This window comes from Zea mays, chromosome 2 (genome assembly GCF_902167145.1).
Source record: "Zea mays cultivar B73 chromosome 2, Zm-B73-REFERENCE-NAM-5.0, whole genome shotgun sequence".
NCBI lineage: Eukaryota > Viridiplantae > Streptophyta > Magnoliopsida > Poales > Poaceae > Zea > Zea mays.
Window position 1 is genome coordinate 189,913,970 of NC_050097.1, and position 10,980 is coordinate 189,924,949.

Consider the following 10,980-nt stretch of genomic DNA (forward strand, 5'->3'; position numbering starts at 1 on the left):
TAATTAGCTAAGGGCATCCCATTTCACCCTCATGGTTGCACTGTTATCCCGGGTGGTCTCTCAACGAACAGGTCCTTACGGAGAGGTACTCGGGAAACGGCCCGAGTCCCCTAAAATGCCACAAGTATATCACCATCGTATCCAAAATAAAAGCATCGTATCATCAAGTAATTCTCATCATGTCCGTTGATTAGAGTAAAGCGCTAGCATATAGTTAACCATAGTAATCCGAAAGGTAAACAAGGATAAGATAAATAGAAAGCTAGTAAATCCTTAGGTTGTTCATAGTATGCGGGACAGTGTATTATAAAGTAAATGAGACATAATGGGACTGAGGACACTTGCCTTCACCAAGCTGCTGCTGCTCAGGGTCTTCTCCTGCAATTCCCTCAGACTCCACGAACGGCCCGATATCTACGCGAGTGCAAACATACATCCAACATTCTTGAAATGGTAGAAAACAGTACACCATACAACAATATAGATCAAATGAATATGCACGCGACATAGAATTCGCATCTACGACTACGCGAGAACGGAACCGAGATGACTGACGCTACGGTCGAGGGATACCACGTTTACACTAAGCGAATATGAATTATAATATTTAATTCGGCTTAATCATATTGACAGACATTAACCGTATGCTAAGTAAAATCACTACTTAGTCCCGATTTAATTTGCTACTCGAGTAACCGTTGTTTTAAATATCTATTTAATTAGCGCGAGCTATTCTAGGTGAGGCGAATTATTAACGTGCGTAGAATGCACGACGACACGTGCGAACAGCACGCGCAACGCGCGCGAACAGCACACGACGGTTTATTGCGCGACGCGCGGGCGATGGCGAACGACACGAACGCATACGGGGGTTAGACGAGGGGTAGACGGGGGTAGACGGGAGTCGTCTAGGGGTAGACGAGGTCCCGTCGACACACTGCGCGCAAGCGAACGCGAGCGCGCACACTAGTTGCGCGATGACGGCTGCGAGAGCATTGCGAGGCGCTGCGCGCGCGATTTAACATGCGCGACACGACTGTTGGTGAGTCCGAGGCACGACGATGATGGACGAACGGACGGGGCGGGCTGCAAGGACGTCGGCGGGGTCGGGCTCGGCGATTCGGTCACCATAGCTAACCACGGCGGCGACGGACGATCGGGCACTGGATGCTGGGCGCGCGGCAGCTCGCTGATTTGGACTGGGTTCGGCCGTGCTCGCAACGCACCGGCGACCGGAGGCATGGGGACGGGCTGGGCGTGTTGAGCTCGCAGCGACTCGGCCACGGCGCGCAGGGGCTAGGCTCGTCGGCGAAGGGACGGTCACGCGGGCTGCGCCATGGCTGGGGGACGACCGCAGAGGGCTGGGAGCGGCTGGCTGCCAGGATGCAGCACAGGATGCCGCTGTGATGGCTGCGTCGGCCATGGGAGGAGAGAGGGGATACGCGCAGGGGGCGAGGTTTCTCCGACGAAGGGGAGGGCGCGGTTGCTGCTGCGCTAGGCGCCGACGTGGCTGGGCGCGCTGCGGTCAGAAGAGGAGTGACGAGGTCGGCCGAGCCGGCTCAGCCGAGCTCCGGCCATGGCGAGCGACAACACGCTGACACAACAAAAAAATGAGGAAGAGAGTGGTGGAGAGAGAAAGGGGGTGAGCTCACCTCGGCAACGCGGCACTCCGACAGCGAAGGGGACGCAGAGAGCGGGGGCGAGGCGAGGAGAAGCGGTGGTGGGCGAGAAACTGCGCAAGAATCATGGGCAGTTCGATTTTGGAGACGTCGTGGGCGAGAAAACTGCGCAAGAATCGCTTGGGGAAGATGCACAGTGCGCGCTGGCTCTCTGACGCGTGGGCCCAGGCTGTAGCGGCGGTGGCAGGCGTCCATGCGAGCGCGCAGGGCGCGCTGGGCTGTGGGGGCGCACCTCGGCTGGGAAGCTGGGCTGGCTCGCGCGCTGGGCCGCGACGCGCGCAGTCGCGCGGGGGAGCGCTGGCGCGGGGATGGGCTGCGGCAGGCGCGCTGGGCCGCGGGCGCGACACTGGCTGGGCCGTGCGGTTGGCGCGGGGAAGCGGCAGGCCGAGCTGGGCCGCGCGCACGCGGGCCCACGAGGGGAAGGGAGGCTGGCGCGGTGGGCCGAGCGGGGGGGGGGGGAATGAGAGGGGGGAGGGGGCGGCTGGGCCGGCCGAGATGGGCCAGGGAAGGGGGCTGGGCCACTTTTCCTTTTCCTTTTTCTTTCTCTTTTCTTTCTCTTTTCTATTTATTTCAGTTTGACTTTATGTGCAAATAATTGATTAGATGAAAGATCAAGCAAACCATTCATCAAACAAAAAAACAAATGCTTTCTAACCTGATGCAACAACCATTGTTCCCTTAGGGTTTAACCTACTAGATTATAATTGCATTTACAAATAAAATAACCACTCTTCTTCTATAGAAAAGAGAAAAAAGAGATTGGGGAGATGAGATGAGAGGAGTAACACCTGAATTTGTGAATATGAGCAAAGAAATTTTATACCCCAAATTCAGGGTGTTACAAACCTATCCCTCTTAAAAGAATCTCGCCCCGAGATTCAAGGTTGGTCAGCAAAGAGTTCAGGGTATTTGGCTTTCAGATCATCCTCTCGTTCCCAGGTTGCTTCTTCCTCAGAGTGGTGGCCCCATCTGACTTTGCACATTCTGGTGGTGTTCCTCTGGGTGACTCTGTCTGCAAACTCCAGAATCTGTGTTGGCTTCTCTATGTATGTCAGATCCTCTTGGACTTCCAAGTCCTCCACTGGCAACTGTTCTTCTGGTACTCGCAGACACTTCTTCAATTGCGACACGTGGAACACATTGTGCACTACCGACAAACTTTATGGTAGGTTGAGCTGGTAGGCCACTTCTCCACGCTTTGCTTGAATCTGATATGGTCCAACGTACCGGGGTGCTAACTTGCCCTTGACTCCGAACCTTCTGACTCCTCTGATAGGCGACACCTTCAGATAGACGTAATCTCCCACTTCAAAACTCAGTTCTCTTCTCCTTCTGTCAGCATAGCTTCGCTGCCTTGATTGTGCTATCTTCAGATTCTCCCGAACCATTTTGATATTCTCTTCGGCTTCAAGCAAAATGTCGGGGCCAAACACCTGTCTCTCTCCAGGCTGGTCCCAATGCAGCGGAGTCCTACAACTCCGTCCATAGAGCGCCTGAAACGGTGACATCTTCAAGCTGGCCTGGTAACTATTGTTGTAGGAAAATTCTGCGTAAGGTAACCTTTTGTCCCATCCTGACTTGTCTTGCAACGCACAGGCTCTCAACATATCTTCTAGGATCTGATTGGTTCTTTCAGTCTGACCGTGTGTCTGCGGGTGATAAGCCGAGCTGAAATTCAAATGCGTGCCCAAAGCTTCTTGTAGCTGTTGCAAAAAATGAGAGGTGAACTGTGTTCCTCGATCTGACACTATCTTCTTCGGCACACCATGTAGGCAGACTATCCGGGACATGTATAACTCAACTAATGTTGCTCCGGTGTACGTTGTCTTCACGGGTATGAAATGGGCCACCTTTGTTAAGCGGTCCACAACCACCCAGATGGAATCATAGCCGGCCCGGGTACGAGGTAGGCCAACTATAAAATCCATCCCGATCTCATCCCACTTCCACTGAGGAATTTGCAATAGCTGCAACAGTCCGGCGGGCCTATGATGCTCTGCTTTGGTTCTTTGACAGCTATCACAGATGGCGATATATTCTGCAATCTCTCTTTTCATGCCATACCACCAAAACCTCCTTTTTAGATCCTGATACATCTTTTCACTTCCAGGGTGTATGGAGTAGGCTGTCTCATGAGCTTCCTTTAGGATCAGCTCCTGAATAGGTTTGATGTCGGGAACACACAGTCGGTCCTTGAACCATATTACTCCCTCTTCATCCTCTCGAAAGTCTTTGCCTCTTCCTTCTAAGATCAGCTGCCGGATCTTGTTGATGTTTTCATCATCCTTCTGCCCTTCTTTGATATCCCGCTCTAGGGTGGGCTCTAATTCCACTGTTACTCCTTGCGTACTGTTCAGAAAACCGAGACTCAGTCTGTCGAACTCCTTGGCTAACTCATATGGCATTGTGTACGTGGCCATCATATTGACTTGACTCTTCCTGCTCAGAGCATCTGCAACAACGTTGGCTTTGCCTGGATGGTAATGTATCTCCAACTCATAGTCTTTGATCAATTCCAACCATCTTCGCTGCCTCATGTTTAACTCCGACTGGGTGAATATGTATTTCAGACTTTTATGATCTGTGTAGATGTCGCACTTCTGCCCATACAGGTAATGTCTCCATGTCTTTAAAGCATGAACCACTGCTGCCAACTCCAGGTCGTGTGTGGGATAATTTCTCTCATGGATCTTCAGCTGTCGAGATGAGTATGCTACCACTCTTCCTTCTTGCATTAGCACACATCCCAATCCGATGTAGGAAGCATCGCAATACACCGAGAATGTCTTGTGAACATCAGGCAGAACTAACACAGGTGCTGTAGTCAATCTATTCTTCAGTTCTTCAAATGCCTCTTGGCACTTTTGGGTCCACTTAAACTCAACTTTCTTCGCTAGCAATGCTGTCATTGGCCTAGCAATCTTTGAAAAGCCTTCAATGAAACGCCTATAGTATCCGGCCATTCCAATGAAGCTCTTGATTCCACGAACATCCTTCGGTGCTTTCCAGTTCAGGATATCTGCTACTTTCTTTGGATCCACAGCTAACCCATCTTGGTTTATGATGTGACCCAGAAACAAGACTTCATGAATCCAGAACTCGCATTTACTCAGCTTGGCATACAACTGATGCTCTCGTAGCCTTTGCAATACCATCTTCAAATGTTCCACATGTTCTTCCTCACTTTGAGAATATATGAGAATATCGTCGATAAACACTACCACGAACTTGTCTAGGTAATCCATGAACACACTGTTCATCAGATACATAAAGAAGGCTGGTGTGTTTGTCAGACCAAAGGACATAACTGTATACTCATATAACCCATACTTGGTGATGAATGCTGTCTTCAGTATATCTGAGGGTCGGATTCTGAGTTGATGGTACCCTGATCTCAGATCTATCTTCGAGAATACGCTGGCACCTCTGAGCTGGTCAAACAGATCTTCTATCCTTGGCAAGGGGTACTTGTTCTTAATAGTGACTTCATTCAGGGCTCTGTAATCTATGCACATCCGTTTGGTACCATCTTTCTTCTCTACAAACAATACTGGAGCGACCCAAGGCGAGGTACTTGGTCTGATGTAACCCTTCTCTAACAGCTCATCTATCTGCTTCTTGAGTTCCACCAATTCTGGTCCAGACACTCGATAGGCTCTTTTAGAAATGGGGGCGGTACCAGGGATAAGCTCTATGGCAAATTCGACCTTTCTCTCGGGTGGCATGCCCGTTAATTCTTCAGGAAACACATCTGGAAAGTCCGACACAACCCTGATAGCCTCAAGCGGGTTGGCCTCCTTACTATCAACCAAAATCTGGTGACAATCTCCTTTCACTGTCTTAGGCATCCTTAGCTCAGCCACTACCTCCTCTCCAAGCGGGGACTTCAATGTTACGATCCTCTTGTCACAGCTAACATTCGCTTCATACTTCATTAACCAATTCATCCCTTGGATGACATCTACCCCAGGGGTGTCTATTACTATTAGGTCGCTGGGGAACCCTATCCCCCTTATTTCCACCCTTATATTTGAGCATATTTTATCTGCTTGCACTTTACCACCGACCGAATTAATCCTCATGGGCGGCATCATTGCCTCTACTGAGATGTTATGCATTTCTACCCATGTTGCAGTGACAAATGAATGAGTTGCACCAGTATCAAATAGCACTTTTGCGGGATGAGATTCGACTGAGAACATACCTACTGCCACATCTGGTGCATCCTGGATCACTTCGGCCTCCAAGTGGTTCACCTTTCCACGGTTGTACGCTTGGCCACGATTAACTGCTGCCTGTTGAGGTACACCTTGCCTTGTTGGAGCATTGGGGTTGGTCTGCTGCTGCGCCATCTTCTTTGGACAATGCATTGCCCAGTGGCCTTGTTCTCCACAGTGGAAGCATCCTCTGCCTCCTCCTTGTGTTGGGGCTGCTTGGTTGTTCTGATTCGTTGCTGGGGCAGGAAGGCGAGGTGCCTGGTTGTTCTGCCTCTGATACTGGTTACCTCTCTGCTGGCTATTCTGACGATACTTGTCGGCGTTTCGAGACCGGGGGGTCCCCGAGCCGACGAGTGAATGCGCTGCGTGCCCCAGCCCAGATGGGTCGAGCGCGTGGGCGAGCGCGAAGGGGGGAGAGGCGAGGTGGCCGGAGACGGGCGTGAGAGAGGTGGAGATCCCGTGGCCTTCGTGTTCGTCCCGCGCCCAGGTCAGGTGCGCTTGCAGTAGGGGGGTTACAAGCGTCCACGCGGGTGAGGGAAGCGAGCGGCCCCAAGAGAGCGCCTGTCTCGTCCTCGTCCCCGCGCGGCCAACCTTCTCTAAGAAGGCCCTGGTCCTTCCTTTTATAGTCGTAAGGAGAGGATCCAGGTGTACAATGGGGGTGTAGCAGAGTGCTACGTGTCTAGCGGAGAGAGAGCTAGCGCCCTAGGTACATGCCGATGTGGCAGCCGGAGAGGTCTTGGCACCTTGCTGGCGTGATGTCGTGGCTGTCGGAGGAGCAACGGAGCCTGGCGGAGGGACAGCTATAGGAGCGGTCGAGTCCTTGCTGACGTTGCCTTGCTTCCGTAAGAGAGCTGAGAGCCGCCGTCGTCACAGAGCTTGTGGGGCGCCATCATTGTCCATCTGGTGGAGCTAGCCAGATGGGACGTCGGTCTTGTTCTTCGTGACCCGAGTCGGCTCGGGGTAGGATGATGATGGCGCTCCCTGTTGACGTGGCGGGCCTGTGCCCCAGGTCGGGCGACGTGGGGGCTCCTCCGAAGCCGGGGTCGAGTCTGTCTTCTGTGCCGAGGCTGAGCCCGAGCCCTCGGGTCGGGCGAGGCGGAGATCGTTCGGCCGAGGCCAGGGCGGAGTCCGAGCCCTGGGGTCGGGTGAAGCGGAGTTCGTCGTCTTCTAGGGCCGAGCCCGAGTCCGAGCCCTGGGGTCGGGCAGAGCGGAGTTCGCCGTCTTCCGGGTCTTAGCCCGAGTCCGAGCCCTGGGGTCGGGCGGAGCGGAGTTCGCCGTCTTCCGGGTCTTAGCCCGAGTCCGAGCCCTGGGGTCAGGCGGAGCGGAGTTCGCCGTCTTCCGGGTCTTAGCCCGAGTCCGAGCCCTGGGTCGGGCGGAGCGGAGTTCGCCGTCTTCCGGGTCTTAGCCCAGTCCGAGCCCTAGGGTCGGGCGGAGCGGAGTTTCCTATGGCGCCTTTGGCAGGGCCTGACTGCCTGTCAGACTCACTCTGTCGAGTGGCACTGCAGTCGGAGTGGCGCAGGCGGCGCTGTCCTTCTGTCAGACTGGTCAATGGAGCGGTGGAGTGACGACGGTCACTTCGGCTCTGCCGAGGGGCGCGTGTCAGGATAAAGGTGTCAGGCCACCTTTGCGTTAAATGCTCCTGCAACCTGGTCAGTCGGCGCGGCGATTTAGTCAGGGTTGCTTCTAAGTGAAGCCAAGGCCTCGGGCGAGCCGGAGGTGTGTCCGCCGTAAAAAGGGGGGCCTCGGGCGAGACGGAAGTCTCTCGAGGTCGGCTGCCCTTGGCCGAGGCTAGGCTCAGGCGAAGCGTGATCGAGTCACTCGTGTGGACTGATCCCTGACTTAATCGTACCCATCAGGCCTTTGCAGTTTTATGCTGATGGGGGTTACCAGCTGAGAATTAGGCGTCTTGAGGGTACCCCTAATTATGGTCCCCGACAGTAGCCCCCGAGCCTTGAAGGGAGTGTTAGCACTCGCTTGGAGGCTTTCGTCGCACTTTTTTGCAAGGGGACCAGCCTTTCTCGGTTGCACTTTTGTTCCGGTGGGTGCGCGCGAGCGCACCCGCCGGGTGTAGCCCCCGAGGCCTCGGAGGAGTGGTTACACTCCTTCGAGGTCTTAATGCCTTGCGTAATGCTTCGGCTGGTCTGGTCGTTCCCTCATGCGAACTGGCCGTAGCCCGGGTGCACGGTCGGGGCCCAAGCTCTCGGGCTGGTATGTTGACGCTGTCAACGGTTTGGCCGGAGCCGGGTTTGCGAGAGCAGCCCCCGAGCCTCCGCACAGGGCGAGAGGACGATCAGGGACAGACTCGGCTTTTTTACATACGCCCCTACGTCGCCTTTCCGCAAGGAGGAGGGGGGGAGAGCGCCATGTTACCCTCGATGGGCACCGAACATGGTGTCTCCGGTGAGCTGCAAGCGGGTAATCCGAGTGGACGTCCGTGCCCCGTTCGTTGGGGGTCGGCTAGGGGCCCAGAGGCACGCCCAAAAGTACTTGCGGGTGATTTGCCGGACCCGGTCCCCTGGTGACGGGGTCCGAGGGCTCGATGCCTCCCTCCGATGGGATTCCGTTACAAGATCGTTCCCGCTGGTCTCGGAAATGTCCTAGGGTACCTCGGGAGCGCAGCCCGAGCCTCGGTTATGTATCGAACGTACCCCTGGTCATCCCTCGCTCGGCGTCTGAGGCGACTGTGAACCCTTCGGGGGCCAGCCTTCGAACCCCTGATCAGTAATGGGCGCGGAGCCCGAGTAGCCTGAGGCGGCCATGGGGCCCTTCGGGGGGCTGGCCTTCGAACCCCTGACCAGTAGTGGGTGTCGGGCCCACGCGATCTGAGGCGACTGTTGAACCCCTCGGAGGGCCAGCCTTCGAACCTCTGATCAGTAGGGGGGGCTCGGAGCCCGGTTCCTTCACAGAGAAGGATCCCTTCCGGGGTATCCCCCTTCCCCGGTTCCTGTTGCAAGAGATAGAGAAAGAGGGAAAAAGGAAAAGGATACGAAATCAAACGACGTGGCGTACCTTTTTTTGACGCGGTTATTACGGCGAAGGCGAAGCGTCGTCCGCTTCTCCTGCCAGAGTCGCCGCCTGTCCCGCCGCGGAGTTAATGCGACGGGGCGAGTGGTTGGCGGGGCGGCCGTTACGCGTGCGCGAGCCGTTCGAGGAACGGATCACGGGTGCTCCGTCTTCACGCCGTGGGAGGAGGCCCTCTTGCTGTCCCAGGATGGGACATGAGCCTGGCTGACGACGTGACTGCTGCGCCCGCCCGCCTGCCACCGCCATTACTGCCGGCCCACTTTCGGCCGCTTTGACCATCGCGCCAGGCTGGCGCTGCTGGGTCGTGCGCTGGGTCGCCTTGAGTCGCAGCATAGGCTCCACAACCGAAGAGGTGCGACGGGGGCACAAGTGGCGGTGTGGTTGCTTGCATGCAGCAACTGGTGCGCTGGTTGCGCGACGCGTGGGCCTGGGCCTCCAAGCCGGCGCGTCAGAAGTCGGAGAAGCGCGTCCACCTGGCGCGGTTGCATGCCGCCTGCATGGCTTTCCGCCCCTCCCGCCCGTTGGTCTGGGCGAAAGTGGGGAATCGCTTGTAACCGCTGGGCGGTTGTGTGCGCCGCGCGCGGCGGTTTGGCTTCTTCTGCTTCTGAGTCGGTTTGCATGACATGCGGGACCCAGCCCCCGTGCCGCAGGGGAGGGCCTTGGAGCGTGTTGGAGAAGACTCGGCCCGTGGCGTTTGGGGGCGCACGTAGGGAGAGTCGCCTTTAAAAGGAGGGCGACCCCTTTCGGAAGGCAACCGTGTCTTCTTCCTCCCTTATGCGTCGCGTCTTTCCATCTTCCAAGCCCCCGGATGGGGGGTATCCGCCGTCCTTCCGTCTCCTCGTTGAAGGAACGCAACTCCGTGGGAGTTGGTACCTTTCAGCCATCGTTCGGCTTCAAGGATTTTCATCATGCAGCCCGGCCGCACCCCTCCACCGGTGGTCACCCAGGATGGTGACCTCCGGCTTGATGGTGGGGGAAAGCGAGCCGGGCTGCGGCCCTTCCCCTCCCTCAGCCTCAAGGATTTTCATCACCAAGGCTGGGGAGGGGAGAGTGCCGAGTTGGGGTCAGCCCCTGCGCGGGCGGTGGTCCGCTCCTTCACTCAGTGATGGGGGGGAGGAGCGGTTGTCGTCCGTTGCGCTGGCAGCTGCAGCGTGCCCGGTCTTCAGACGCGAGTAGCTTTGAAGCCGCTCGCGGTGCCGGCGTCCGCCACGGCAGCTGGAAGAGGTTCTTCCGCCGGCGCGACAGGCCGGGCCGGCCACGGACTGACCTCCAACTCTACGGCCTTCTGCCCGTCCTTGCCTCACGAGTTTTGGCGGGGGCGGGGGCCTCCTGGCAGCAGCACCCTCCCTGAGGTCAGTGCTGCCGCTGTTCGACCCCCCGGAGCAGAAGTCGTCGTCGTCGCCGCTGCTGGAGTAGGTGACGGCGTATCGTTCGTTGGCCTTCCGTTGCTCCGCAGGCCTTCCCCCTCGGAGTGGGGTTGTTCGTACCTGCGGAGGGGGAACCGGAGTTCCGTTTGTAATGGCACTTCGAATGCCAGTGTTTTTGTTCATTGTGGCTGTCGAGGCCTGAACATGTATGTAATTTTGGCACGGAGCCGTGTTTTTTCCTCATTTTCGAGCACTAAGTCTCGCCTGTTGATTTAACTGAACCGCTTCACCAGCGTGAGTCGCCCCGTGTCAAGGTGACGAGTGAGGTATCCGTATCCCGGAGGCGTAGGAATCCCTCGGCTCGATCGGCCTTGTTGCCTGAGGCTCCTCTAGCTTGGTTAAAGGGACCCCTTGGCCGCTCTTCGATGAGCCGAGGCCAGGGGTAGCGATATCAGTACGAACAGAGGCGAAGTTGGCTCGAAAATGGGAACCTGGTTGGCCGGAGCCGAGCCGGGTTGCCCATCAGCGGGGCTCGTCGTTGGAGTCGATGAACCGAGGCCTCGGGTCGGGCTGGCGCCCTTGGAAGATGGTTGGCCGAGGCCCCAGGGGTAATTGGCCGAGCCGCCTGCTCGGGCCGGATTCCCGGAGGAGTCCCTGGGCCGCGTCGCCGTCCGATGCTGGGTCGGACCTTGC